This window comes from Pristiophorus japonicus, chromosome 8, assembly GCF_044704955.1.
Source record: "Pristiophorus japonicus isolate sPriJap1 chromosome 8, sPriJap1.hap1, whole genome shotgun sequence".
In the NCBI taxonomy this organism is placed as follows: Eukaryota; Metazoa; Chordata; class Chondrichthyes; family Pristiophoridae; genus Pristiophorus; species Pristiophorus japonicus.
In genome coordinates this window covers 39,839,055-39,852,179 of record NC_091984.1, presented here as the reverse complement: position 1 = coordinate 39,852,179, position 13,125 = coordinate 39,839,055, and positions in this window count along the sequence as shown.

Genomic DNA, 13,125 nt, shown 5'->3' with positions numbered 1-13,125 from the left:
CGTGTTTGGGCTCATTCAAAAGGAAATTTTATTTGGGACTATCTACTGAAAAGTTTGGAACTCTAAAGTGCTAATGGAAGAAACTACGAACTTTAATAGAATTTTGTATTTTAAAGACAAACTCAAGGCTGTGGGCGGACCTACGGAACTGGCAGAGACAGACTGATTAAGTGAAGGTACCTGGGTGTGAGGACTAAGTTAACCTGTCTGGAAGAACAGTATTTGAAAATCCTTCCCCCACAAGGGATATTAACATCACAAAATCACCCAGAGGTAGCTACCCATCAACATGGGTCTGGACAACCATTTCAGCAAATACATCACAAAGAGGCCCAATCCAGCCTGTATGCGAAAGACTAAGCACAAAAGGACATTGCAATTACCAAACTTATATTTCCATCAGGAAACACTTTTCGAACATAAACTCACCCAAAATATATCAACTTTTAACGAGCCGTACAAAATATTACAAAGAAGAACTAAGCCCGCCAAAATTATACAAAGGATTTTGAACAGATTTGGCACTAAGATTAGAACCACTGAAATCGTAAAACTGGCCCCTGTTTTCAACAGTGGTGAGGTAGTTGCTAGGTAGCTGCAAGGCTGCTACTACCTCAGGTGCCATACTACACCAGGTCCTATACTGCGAGTATGTCATCAAGACAAGGAGAGAAACCAATGCGACAGTTATAAACTAACTTCTCCAGCCTCGAAGTCCTGAAGCTCTGAAGGAAGGAAGAACATCACCATCGCAGCAGCGACCGACCACAGTCAACGTGGTATCAAGGGAAAAACAACCGCGATTTACCGTTAACTACCAAAAGGATTGGTAAGCATAGTCCCTGCCTGCCCTGGAGTCTAACCTAGCTAGAATTAGGTATTGGGAGGTGGGAGATATAATTTATTATAACCTCCTTTGAATGTGTAGTGCATGGTTCTTTATTAGAGTGATTTTAAGTTTGACCTTGTACCTTTCCTTGTATTGTCCTTTATAAGAAAGTGATTGTAAGTTTGGCCTTGTATTTTCTTACTAGAGTAATAAGCCTGGATGATCTTGACTGTAATAAAACCAAAGTTCTTTGCATCAAACCAGTGTCCTTTGCACTTTGTCACACCCCCCAAATAAATCCAGAGTACAGAACCCAAGGGAGTGGGAGCGATTCGAATCGCTCAAGTTAGTCAGAAGAGAACCTGACCCCCTCATAGAGACCACCCCCTTACAAAATGGGGACCATGGCAGGGCTCTGGTACAAGGGGTGTGATGTGGAGAGTGCTGGTTTGGGGCAAAGAATCAAAATGGAAGAGAGGATTTCCTCCTATGTGTGTAAGAAAGTGAATGTAACTAAAGAATGTGTGCTTAGTCTATTGCGCGCTGAGCGTCCGGCTGACGCTGCAGCCCAGTGGGCAGAAGCAAAGATCACAAGGAAGCAATAGAGAAAGCAATTTGGTTGGTCTGCCTACAGCGACAGGTCCAACTCATAGACAGAATGAATGAAACATTACAGGCAGAGTTATGGGAATGCGCAGAGAACTATCAGGAAAGGGTAATGTCAGAAGAAAGATTATAGGCAGAACTCTGAGCTAATAGAGGAAAGGACACAAGTAATGGAAAGGTTTAAAAACAGTCAGAACTATTTTCAATGTCAGGTTACCGAGGCCAAAAGTAATGAAAAGTCACTGAGGGAGGAAAACACTCGCCTCACCCTACAAGTAAAAGAGCTCCAGGAAAGATTAAAAGATGTGCAAGCAGCGTATAAAGTAGCTAGCACTAATGGGTTTAAATCGGGAGACCACGGTCCCTGTCAGCAACAAATCAAAAGTTTAAACCTTGCTCTGACCAAGGCAAAAGGCATGGTATGTCTAATAAGCCCGGGTATGCCCCAGGTAAACCTGGAAGAGAAGGAAGAAACTACCTGGCCACTATCTGTGGCACCGGTGACGACACCAGTTCAGCAGGAGGGGCAAATCAGTTGTGGGGCGGACAGGGATAGTGAACCACCACCACCTGTAGCACTGAGTTTCAGCTCGGCTTGGCCGCAGGGAGGAGAGGGAGGCGAGCCAGAACAGGAAGAGCCAGAACCAGGGCCAATGTGCTTGGTCCGGCAACAAAGGTTTGGCCCGCCCACCCTTAACAGGGGTCCAGGGCCCCTGGAAAGTCAATTTGTGGTCCCCCACACTTCCCACCAGCTTAGGGCTATGATAAGCCACCTGGGAAAGCTAACCCCAAAGGGAGATCCCCTCGGTTCACTTTGTGGAAGTGGAACAGGCAGGAGATATTAAAGGGTGCGATGATGCAGAAATGGCAAAGATGTTTCTCCTATTCCTAAACAGCAAACTGTACCAGTCCCTCTCTACTGAGAGCAAAAGAGGACAGAAAACTCTTGCTGCCATCCAAAAGGACATTTTAGAAGCTATGGGCTGCAATGACGGGAGTCCCTTCTCTAGAGTAGAGAAAACGGTGCAGCTCACAGGAGAAACCCCACATGCTTTCGCAGACCGACTGTGGCCGGTGTACAAAAGCGCCTGGAATGGGGACATAGACAGGGATAACTTAAACCCGGATGAATTAGCACACTGGCTTCGAAGCCTAGTAGCTAACAGTTTAGCCAGAATAAGAACCAAGGCTGAGGCCTGGTTCGACCCAAGAGATCCCCAAGCCACAGAACAGGGAGTGCTTAGGCAACTGACCCTAGCTTACAGAAACGGCAGGGGGACAGAAGAGCACCCACAAAAGGGAAGGGTTCACGAAATCCGACCTAGCCAAAATAAGAGAGAATGGTGCCACGAGGGGGGTAAACCCTCCGATACGTACTGCTTCGGGTGCGGAAAGAGTGGGCACTGGAGAAGGGATTGTAAAAATCCTTGGAAGAATAGCGCAGGAAAGAATTCTCCAGCCCCTGCCCAAAAGACCGAGACAGATATGCCAGTCCCTCCCCACTCATTCGAGACCTTTTTTAACTGCGCTCCGAGCCATGTTAGATGGCCCTGGGAAGGTAGCCACCGCCACCGGTACCGAGACCCCACCTGCCCCCTCCCAACCAAAACCGTGACTAGGACAGGCACAGCCTGTCCACCTGTGTGCCCTCGAGTATGATGCTTGGGGGAGACTGACCGTACAGATGGAAGTGTAAAAGGTGAAAGGGACTTACCTGCTGGATACTGGTGCCTCAATGCAGCTATCTCCGCCGCCTCACCTCTGTCTAACGGGGTCCCCTACAGCTTGGTGGGTTTCACAGGCACTGAACAGACTGGCTCATTCTCCGTTCCGCTCTCCATTCATTTAGGTACACTCCACACTAAGTGGACGTGTCCTGATGAAGTGGGAGCAGGAAGGGAGAGGGATCCTGGGGGCTGACTTCATCCCTGGCCATGGGATCCTAGTCGATTTAAGAAACCATTGTCTTTGGGGATCAGTCTGCACGGGACAGGAGAGTGAGGTGATGGTTATCTTGGGAAAACAGGGAAAAGGGACGGTGTGCACCATGAAACCAAAGAAGGGTTACGACCTTGAATCACTGGTCAGTAACACCCCTGTAGAGTATCAAGAATATGTGAGGAAAAACCTTGCAGCTTTTGCCACTCACAAACATGACTGCGGGAGAATAAATGGGGTCGAGGTTAGCATAGATGGGGACCTCATGACCCAACCACAGAAACAGTACAACTTCCCCAGGGAGGCGGAGGCAGACATAGAAACAGCCTTGGGTTAGCTGGTTAAACAGGGGGTATTGAGACCAATAGCTACCCATGTGAACTCTCCATTGTGGCCAGTTAAGAAACTGGACAACTCCTGGAGAGCCATGGTGGACTATCGAGTACTCAACCGTAACATCCCCGCCTGTGCACCCACCGTTGCTGCTGTCGCCGACCTCATTGGAAGTATCCCAGCCTCCGCGACCACCTTCACGGTGCTGGATATTTCCAATGGGTTCTGGTCCATACCTTTAAGAAGGGAAGATCAGTACAAGTTTACTTTTACCTTTAAGGGACAGCAATACACTTGGAACTGTCTCCCTCAGGGCTTCCACAACAGCCCCAGTATTCTCCATCAGTGTATGGCCAACTATTTAAAGAGTTTCAGCAGACCCCAGCAACTTGTACAGTATGTGGATGACCTGCTCCTGTTCACCGATGAGGGGGAGGAGCAAGGCCCACTGCTGGCTGAACTGCTGGAGCTGCTGAAAGAAGAGGGATTTAAAGTAAACCCCAAGAAGGCACAGATCGGCCTGAAGGAAGTAAAATTCCTGGGACTGGCTGTGCGCGCTGGGGAAAGAGCCATTAACAAAGCTAGAAGGGAAGCAATGCAGAAGTTACCCGTCCCAACACAGTAACAGGAGTAAGATCTTTTCTCGGGCTAACCAGGTACTGCAGAGACTTCATTGAGGATTATGCAGCCACCGCAGCCCCTCTGCTCCGAATCCTACACAAGGGAATGGAGTGGGAATGGGACAAAGGTTGCGAGGCAGCACTTATCCAACTCAAGAAAGACCTGCAGACCGCGCCAGCTCTAGGGGCCATAGATGGGGGTAAAGAGTTTTTCCTGGAGGTAGCAGCCAGTGGGGACAGCCTGAGCGCAGTACTGCTCCAAGAGCGGCACGGCCAGCTGAGACCAGTGGTCTACTCCTCCAGGATACTCACGGATGTGGAGAATGGATACTCCAACTGTGAGCGGCACCTCCTAGCCACTCACTGGGCTGTGAAAAGATCACTGATCTTCACAGGGGGGTCCCCTATCACACTCCTTACCCACCATACGCCCACCCAAATGCTCCTGGACGGGAGAATTAAGGACGGGACAGTGAGCAGTGCCCGCATTGCTCGCTGGACCCTGCTCCTCTCTCAAATGGATCTAAGGGTAAAGGGACACTGCGAGCCAAGACTCGCAGCCAACATGATTTATCCAGGGACAGCCCACCGGTGTTCCGTAAAAGGGGTATGGGAAATTAACATATGCTTTTGAGCTGGGTTACACCCCACAGGCCGAGAGATCTATGTGGACGGTTCAAGCACGGTGAACGACTCACAGGCTGCGGAGTTTATGACCCCCGAGGCAGGCATTGCCCTGGCGATTAAACTCCCCAGTACTATGAGCGCCCAGCACGCTGAACTGTCTGTGGTGGTGTAGGTAGTCACACACCCCGAAGAATTCCCTACCCCATACACGATTTGCTCAGACAGTATGTTCACATGTAATTCATGTACGGAGTACCTGGTTATTTGGTCCCGCCGCGGATACACATCCGCAGACGGGAGACCCCTGGCAATTAAGCCCCTACTGGAGAAGATCATGAAAGCCGTAGGGGAGGAAGGGAATATCTGCATACATATAGTGAAGGCACATTCCACCACAGAACCCCGTAGCGAGGGAAACCAGCAGGTTGACATGTTGGCCAAGCAGGGGGCCTGCACGGGCAAGCTCTGGGATCCGTATAACCCAGGATCCATAGCAGCAGTCAGGGGCAGGATAGGGACGGTAGGGAAGGCAGGGATAGCTTTGCCTCCGGACCTAAAAACGGTTCAGACCCAAGACCCCGTCCTAAAAACTGTCCTTTACACGCTAGCAAAAGGGGAAAGGATAGACGGCCCGTACGGCACCGCAGCAATTGCCATTAAAGAAGGCATGCTGTTCAGGGGGGAGCAATGGGTAGTACCGCAACAGCACCGGAGAGAATTCCTCCAGCTGGCCCACGAGAGTCCAGGAGCAGGACACCCCGGACCTGAGACCACTTGGCAACGAGTGGAGCAGGCAGGATGGTGGCCAGGACTCAGGGAAGACGTCCGCGAGTTCTGTGCTAGCTGTCTGGTGTGCGCGGCCAACAACCCCGACCCCCAGAAAAGAAAGGTGTCTATGGAACATATCAGGAGGGTAGAGGGACCCTGGCAGTCGATCCAAATCGATTACATCGGGCCCCTACCTACTGCCCATGGAGGCTGCAAGTACTGCCTAGTATTGGTGGATGTATTCACCAAATGGGTAGAAGCCTTCCCATGCCGAACAGCCACTGCCCTGGGAACAGCCAGGATCCTTGTCAGAGAAGTGTTCTCTCGATGGGACTACCACAATATGTGGACTCCAACCAAGGGAGTCACTTCACCGGGCAGGTGATGCAGGAGACCCTTAAGGTACTTGGCATCAAAGGGAAATGGCATGTCATCCACAACCCGCAGTCATCCGGGCCTGTGGAGCGTTTAAACTGCACCATTAAAGAAAGGCTGCGCAAAGAGACATGGGACTCACCCAAAGGGTGGGTAGAGGTCCTACCACTAGTCCTCATGGGGATCCGGGCCAGCCAGTCAAAGAGCACTGGGTACTCCCCGTACGAGCTCATGACCGGCAGAGCCATGAGAACCCCACCCATGTGTTAGCCCCGGTACTCACAGAAGGTCAGCTTAGGGAAGTGAACCAGGACAGCTTTGTCAGGAATCTGTTTGAACACCTTAAACAGATTCACTAGCAGGCTGCTAACAACATGGGAAAACAGCTTCGGAGCAACCGACTGCTGCTAGAACCTCGCAAGCACCACAAGTGGGAGATAGTGGACCAGGTCATGGTGAGGAGCTACGCTAGAGTAGGGGTCTTTGAGGCACTGTACATGGGACCGTACCACATTGTCAACAAGGCAAGCCCCATGGTCTATGCCCTAAAATTGCCCCGCCGTACAAAGTGGTTCCACATAAGTCAGTGCAAACTTTTCGACCCAGGAGCAGGAGCTAAACATAAGGGACAGCCAAAAACTGTAAACCGCGCGAAAGACAGGGACCCCCAGCCAACAGCCTCCGACTGTGGAAATCCCACAGGGGACGTGGCAGACCCACAGACTGCATCTAGAGGGGCGGTGGACTGTGTTACTGGAGGAGCTGTCCCCACAATAATTTGGGACTCAGACGCACTCCCCAGTAGCCGGAGCCTTAAGAAGGACTCCCCGCACACCACGGCCAAAGACACTGTGGTCACCAGCGCTCCAATTTGAATGGTTCAGCCCCGGGAGAGGGTCCAGCCGCAAAAGGGCACCTAAGGTCAGAGACCAGCCCGCGAGCAGGGACACCCAGCCGGTAGCCTCGGGCAACAAGGGACCCCCAGAAGAGATAGCGGTGGAACAGCCACCAAGTGAGAGTCCCCAGCCCGTAGCCCTCAACCAGGCAGAACCCCCAGGGGAGGAAACGAACCAGGCAGTTACCCCCAAAGGAGCGGTGTGCTGCAGCACCGGAGGGGACGTTCCCCCGATAGTGTGGGACTCGAACCCATGTCCGGTCAGGATACTTAGGGTTAGACGGTTCAGACCGACCTATTACCTACCTCGCTGGAGAAGAAGAAAGAGAGAAGGCAGGAATTAACCTGGCCACCCGGAGACGGGTGGCAGATGTACATATATAGTACGATATGGATTTAAGAATGTTTAGTAATAAGTTAGAGTAGAGTAAGATTACGTGTAATGATAAGTATATATGTATTAGTTAACTGGGGTAAGGGAAAGAATCTACCTGTGCAGCTGTTAAAAAAGGCACAGGCCGGGTAATACCTGGGAGTAAGAAGAATCTACCGGCTATTAAGGAAGCACTGGTAAGATAACCAGCAAAACGACTGTGAGATAAAGTTAAAAGAAATCAGTCCCCAAGGAACTGAATAAGACAGCCAGTCAATTAAAGACTATGAGCCCAACTTGGAACTCAGTCACCTTTGTCAAGCCTGAGAGCTTTCTCAGGGCTAGACTATCTGTTTGATGTGCCCCTACAGGAAAGAGGACAGCATGAGAAGGATCCTGTTCCTGCTCGCCCTTATAAGGATGAGCAGCAGCGACCGAGGAGATGTGGAAGAATCCCTCATCTACGGGTGTTCAGGAGGGAGAGCACCGATCGTAACCGCTGGGGGTGGCCCCCGAGACGTGGAAGAACTCGCCGTTTACGCCCACGAGGGAAGATGGCCAGGGTGGCTGGGATCTAACTCTACCTGCTACTCCAGCCAGGAAGGTTTTACCTACGGGGAGGCGTCACTTCCATGCCCCCGGATGCGGATCATTGCTGCTCAAGTCAGTGTTACAGAGGGAAAACGTGTGTGTTTGACTTGCAAAGGGAACATTCCCCCGGGAAGATGGTGGTGGTTCAGAAAACTCAGCAAGGATGCATGGGACCAGGAATCGGACTGGGAAAGTTTCAGTAATGATACATACCGCACCATCACGGGGACATGGGGAGGAGTAAAAGTGTGTTGGGACAAATGGTGGGAATCCGAACAAGGAATTTGTGTTTGCATGTGGGGATCAGAGAGTATTTGTCCCGCAGGCATATCAATCGCCTTCGCCAGGCAATGGCAAGATGAAGGGGAAGGGATGGGGTGGGATTCTAGCCTACACGGGTGCGTGGTCCCACACTCCCCACTCCCAATTAATGCCACCGAACTAAGAGCACACATTAAGAAACCCCTACCCACAACCCCGCCAATACGCACAGTAATAGAAAGGTGTCCTACCACCACCAAGGGACCTGGGAACGGATTAGTATTGGTACCGACCGAAAAGGTGTTATACCAGGGGGTACATTATGCAGTAGCTTCAGTAATATTAAACCTTACCGAGGTACACCTACCTGCATGGTGCCCGAAGGAAACAGAGCTGCTATACCAGGCCCTACTCAGAGACATGTTCAAGAAATTTTATGAGTTAGACTTTGGAAATGTAGACAAAGCAGACCTATACACCCTAAACGCTAGGGACACCATGGGCTCAGGGAGACCTAGAAGGGCAATCAATAATAACATTTTCACTACCTACAATACAGCATCCTCTGTAATAAATAGCCTAGATGACATAGAACTGCAAACACAGATAAACAGTTTAAAGACCCGACTGAGAAAAATCCTGAAACAGGAAAACACTGTAGTAGGATCAGAACTACACGAGGACCAGGCTATGACTGTCCATTTAAAAGAAATAGTGGCTGAACTGGAAAAACATGCACAGACAGTGAATGCACTCATACGGGAGGATAGAAACGCTTCTGACCAGGCTGCACAGAACGAGGTGTGCGTATTGTATGGGGCATGGTTGTTGGGCGCGGGCCGCAACAACCTGGAGGATTTAAAACAAGGTGCAGTCCCCTCTTGGATCAGGAACAAACACCTCACAGCCCTCCTCCCGTACAGCAATTCACTAAGCCCGTGCCAGCTCTGCCTAGCCTCTGAAGCCTACCCTGTCCCGGTAGACTGTGGGAAATCTAACCACACCATTATGGGAATAGTATTAAGGATGCCGGTCATGGGTGGGACAGCCCGGCCCGCACCGGTATACCGGGTGGAGAACATTGGAGTTATTCAGGGAGGTGCACACATTCGTTTCGCAGCGGTCCCACCCTATGTCATAAAGTGGGAGCACGCTGTAACGGGTACTGACCTCTCCGGGTGCCGGAGCCGGGTGCACACATAATACTGTGTCCCCAGTACTTGAGTGCCCATTCAAAGTCACAGTGTGGGTTCAAAGCTGCTGGCGCACAGCCCATTAACTGCACCATGGAGGTAGTGGCACAAGACCATGTCCCTCCACAGGTAGCATACATAGGGGGTGGGACATATTGTGTCATCACCAGTGCGCCCCACTACCAACATGGACACTTCTGGTGTCCGGTAAGTGACAGCAGTTTCTGCTTCAAACCTGAGTCATCAGTTCAAGTAGCCCAGGAATGGATTGTCCACATTCCTGAACCCTCCACTGTCCACCTCACTGTGAAGGGAAACATTACAAACCTGCAGGATTATGTTGAACATTTTGGCTATGCAATTCCCCCTCTACCCGAACACCTTACCGCTCTGCTAAAAGCTGTAATTATCTCACAGAAACACTTCTATACTCTGGACAGAAAACCATTGAGATAGGGAAAAAGATTCTCAAGAAGACCATTCCGTCTTGGTGGGACCTTTTCAGAAATATAGAGGTCCCAGTCTGGATCAGAATCGCTTCCCACACTTTAGTTATTTGTCAACTCGCGATTTTACTTTACTTTTGGTGTCTCACTTGCTGAGTGAAATGCAGAGGCCGTCAGGTCAGACACCACAGGGTGCTGTACGCTCCTTGGCCGAACTTGGGAATTGCGCAGCGAGGGGTGACACCATACTGCCATGTTTAATTTCTGTTTGATTTTACCTGCTGTAAACCGCAAAAATCCGAGTATTGTGAGAATGCTACCTAAAATGTGTTTGATTTTGTACCTTTATTTTACTGAACTTAAAATGTGTTTGACTATGGACCTTTGATGTTACTTGAGAATGTGTTTGACTATGTGCTTTTACTTATTTTACTTAAACTGTGTTTGACTATGTACTGTTACCTTACTGTGAAAATTGAGTAAAAGAGGGACATGATACCCCCTCTATTCTGCAACCGAATTGTAACGACTGTATTCGCCTATAAATTGCATTTGCTTTTCAATGGGGGATACAGGGTAATGTTTAGCTAGTATAAATGCAGGGAAGGTTGACTCTCGGGAGCAGGAATGTTGCTTACCTTGATCAAGAGTGTGGAGTGTCAACAGGGGGGAATGAAGGGATGCAAAATTCACAAGAAACCCCCCCCCCCTGTATTTGGGCTCATTCGAAAGGAAATTTCATTTGGGACTATCCACCGAAAGTTTGGAACTCTAAAGTGCTTATGGAAGAAACTACGAACTTTAATAGAATTTCGGATTTTAAAAGACAAACTCAAGGCTGTGGGTGGACCTACGGAACTAGCAGAGACAGACTGATTAAGTGAAGCTACCTGGGTGTGAGGACTAAGTTAACCTGTCTGGAAGAATAGTATTCGAAAATCCTTCCCCCACAAGAGATATTAACATCACAAAATCACCCAGAGGTAGCTACCCATCAACATGGGGCTGGACAACCATTTCAGCAAATACATCACAAAGAGGCCCAATCCAGCCTGTGTGCGAAAGGCGAAGCACAAAAGGACATTGCAATTACCAAACTAATATTTCCATCAGGAAACAGTTTTCGAACATCAACTCATCCAAAACATATCAACTTTTAATGAGCCCTACAAAATATTACAAAGAAGAACTAAGCCCGCCAAAATGATACAACGGATTTTGAACAGATTTGGCACTAAGATTAGAATCACTGAAATCGTATAACTGGCCCCTTTTCAACAGAGGTTAGGTGGTTGCTAGGTAGCTACAAACATAGAAACATAGAAAATAGGTGCAGGAGGAAGCCATTCGGCCCTTCGAGCCTGCACCACCATTCAATAAGATCATGACTGATCATTCCCTCAGTATCCCTTTCCTGCTTTCTCTCCATACCCCTTGATCTCATTAGCCGTAAAGGCCATATCTAATTCCCTCTTGAATATATCCAATGAACTGGCATCAACAACTCTCTGCGGCGGGGAATTCCACAGGTTAACAACTCTCTGAGTGAAGAAGGCTGCTACTACCTCAGGTGCCATACTACACCAGGTGCTATACTGCGAGTATGTCCTCAAGACAAGGAGAGAAACCAATGCGACAGTTGTAAACTAACTTCTCCAGCCTCGAAGTCCTGAAGTCCTGAAGGAAGGAAGAACATCACCATCGCAGCAGTGACCGACCACAGTCAACGTGGTATCAAGGGAAAAACAACCGCGATCTACCATTAACTACCAAAAGGATTGGTAAGCATAGTCCCTGCCTGCCCTGGAGTCTAACCTAGCTAGAATTAGGTATTGGGAGATGGGAGATATAATTTACAGTAACCCCCTTTGAATGTGTAGTGCATGGTTCTTTATTAGAGTGATTGTAAGTTTGACCTTGTACCTTTCCTTGTATTGTCCTTTATTCGAGTGACTTTAAGTTTGACCATGTACCTTTCATTGTATTGTCCTTTATTAGAGTGATTGTAAGTTTGGCCTTGTATTTTCTTACTAGAGTAATAAGCCTGTATTACCTTGACTGTAATAAAACCAAAGTTCTTTGTATCAAACTAGTGTCCTTTGCACTTTTGTCACATCCTCCAAATAAATGCAGAGTACAGAACCCAAGGGGGTGGGAGCGATTTGAACTGCTCAAGTTAGTCAGAAGGGAACCTGACCCCCTCATAGAGACCACCCCCTTACAGCACTCTGGAGTCTTATTAAAGGAGCTTAGGTCACACTTGCTCATTGTACACAGTACTCAGTTTCATCCTTTATTATGAGTGTACCACGTAGGGTAACTGATGACTGCTGATAAATGTACGTGTGTGTGTGTTTAATAAACTATTCCGAATTGTTTTAAAAGAATCAGTCTCACTGTCAATTTAATGCCAGAGATTTAGAAATCTTACAAGCGCTTTAGAACTGCCCAAAATGGCAGCCATCGCTCTTTGCACTGGAAGTGGGCAGAAGCAAGGCGGCAGCCATTTTTTCTTCCAAATCAGCCTTAACAGCCGCTGCAAATGGGTCCAATTTCCCAGCCAGTGTGTTTTGTTAAATGCAATGTGTTGTTTTATGTTTAGGGACTAAGACAAAGGAGAAACTGGATTTTGTCCAAGGACAGTCACCTGCCACAAACAAACTTGATTTATCAACAAGGCCCTCCTTCCCCTGTCCTAGTTCCTTCATTATCAATGCGAAAGATTTCCTCTGTGCATTATGGGCAACAAAACTTTAAATGCATTCTTTATCAAATGTGAATCTTGGTGCTATGTTCATGCTGAAGAGCACAGCATTGTAATAAAGGCACTGAAGCCTATCATCATTTAAATGGTTTGTGGAAGGTTGAGGTTGTTCAGTTTAAAAAAATAAAACTTTCTGCGTCAATGTAATGTATTCTATTTGTACTCTAGAAACTCCCTTTTCCATACACTATTCCCAGACTAACAGGATGGGTACATGTTCTGATTCCAGGTTTTTGCCAAAGCTCCTTGGAACTGTACATAAAGAATCTTTCTTTTCCCTTTGACAATTGCAGCTGTATTATGCAATGTGTCACGTTGAAGATATCAACTAAAATACTCGATTAGTAGTGAGCTTCTGCACAATTATCTCCCAGGAGTGTTTTCAACAAACTCGCTGATAGTTTAGTGGGGTAAGGGTGGGCTATTCCCCTGCCTCAGGAAGCTTTAAAATGGGGTGTTGCTGGCAATGCTGAAGGGTGCTGGGGGTGTCAGAGCCCCTCTAAGGG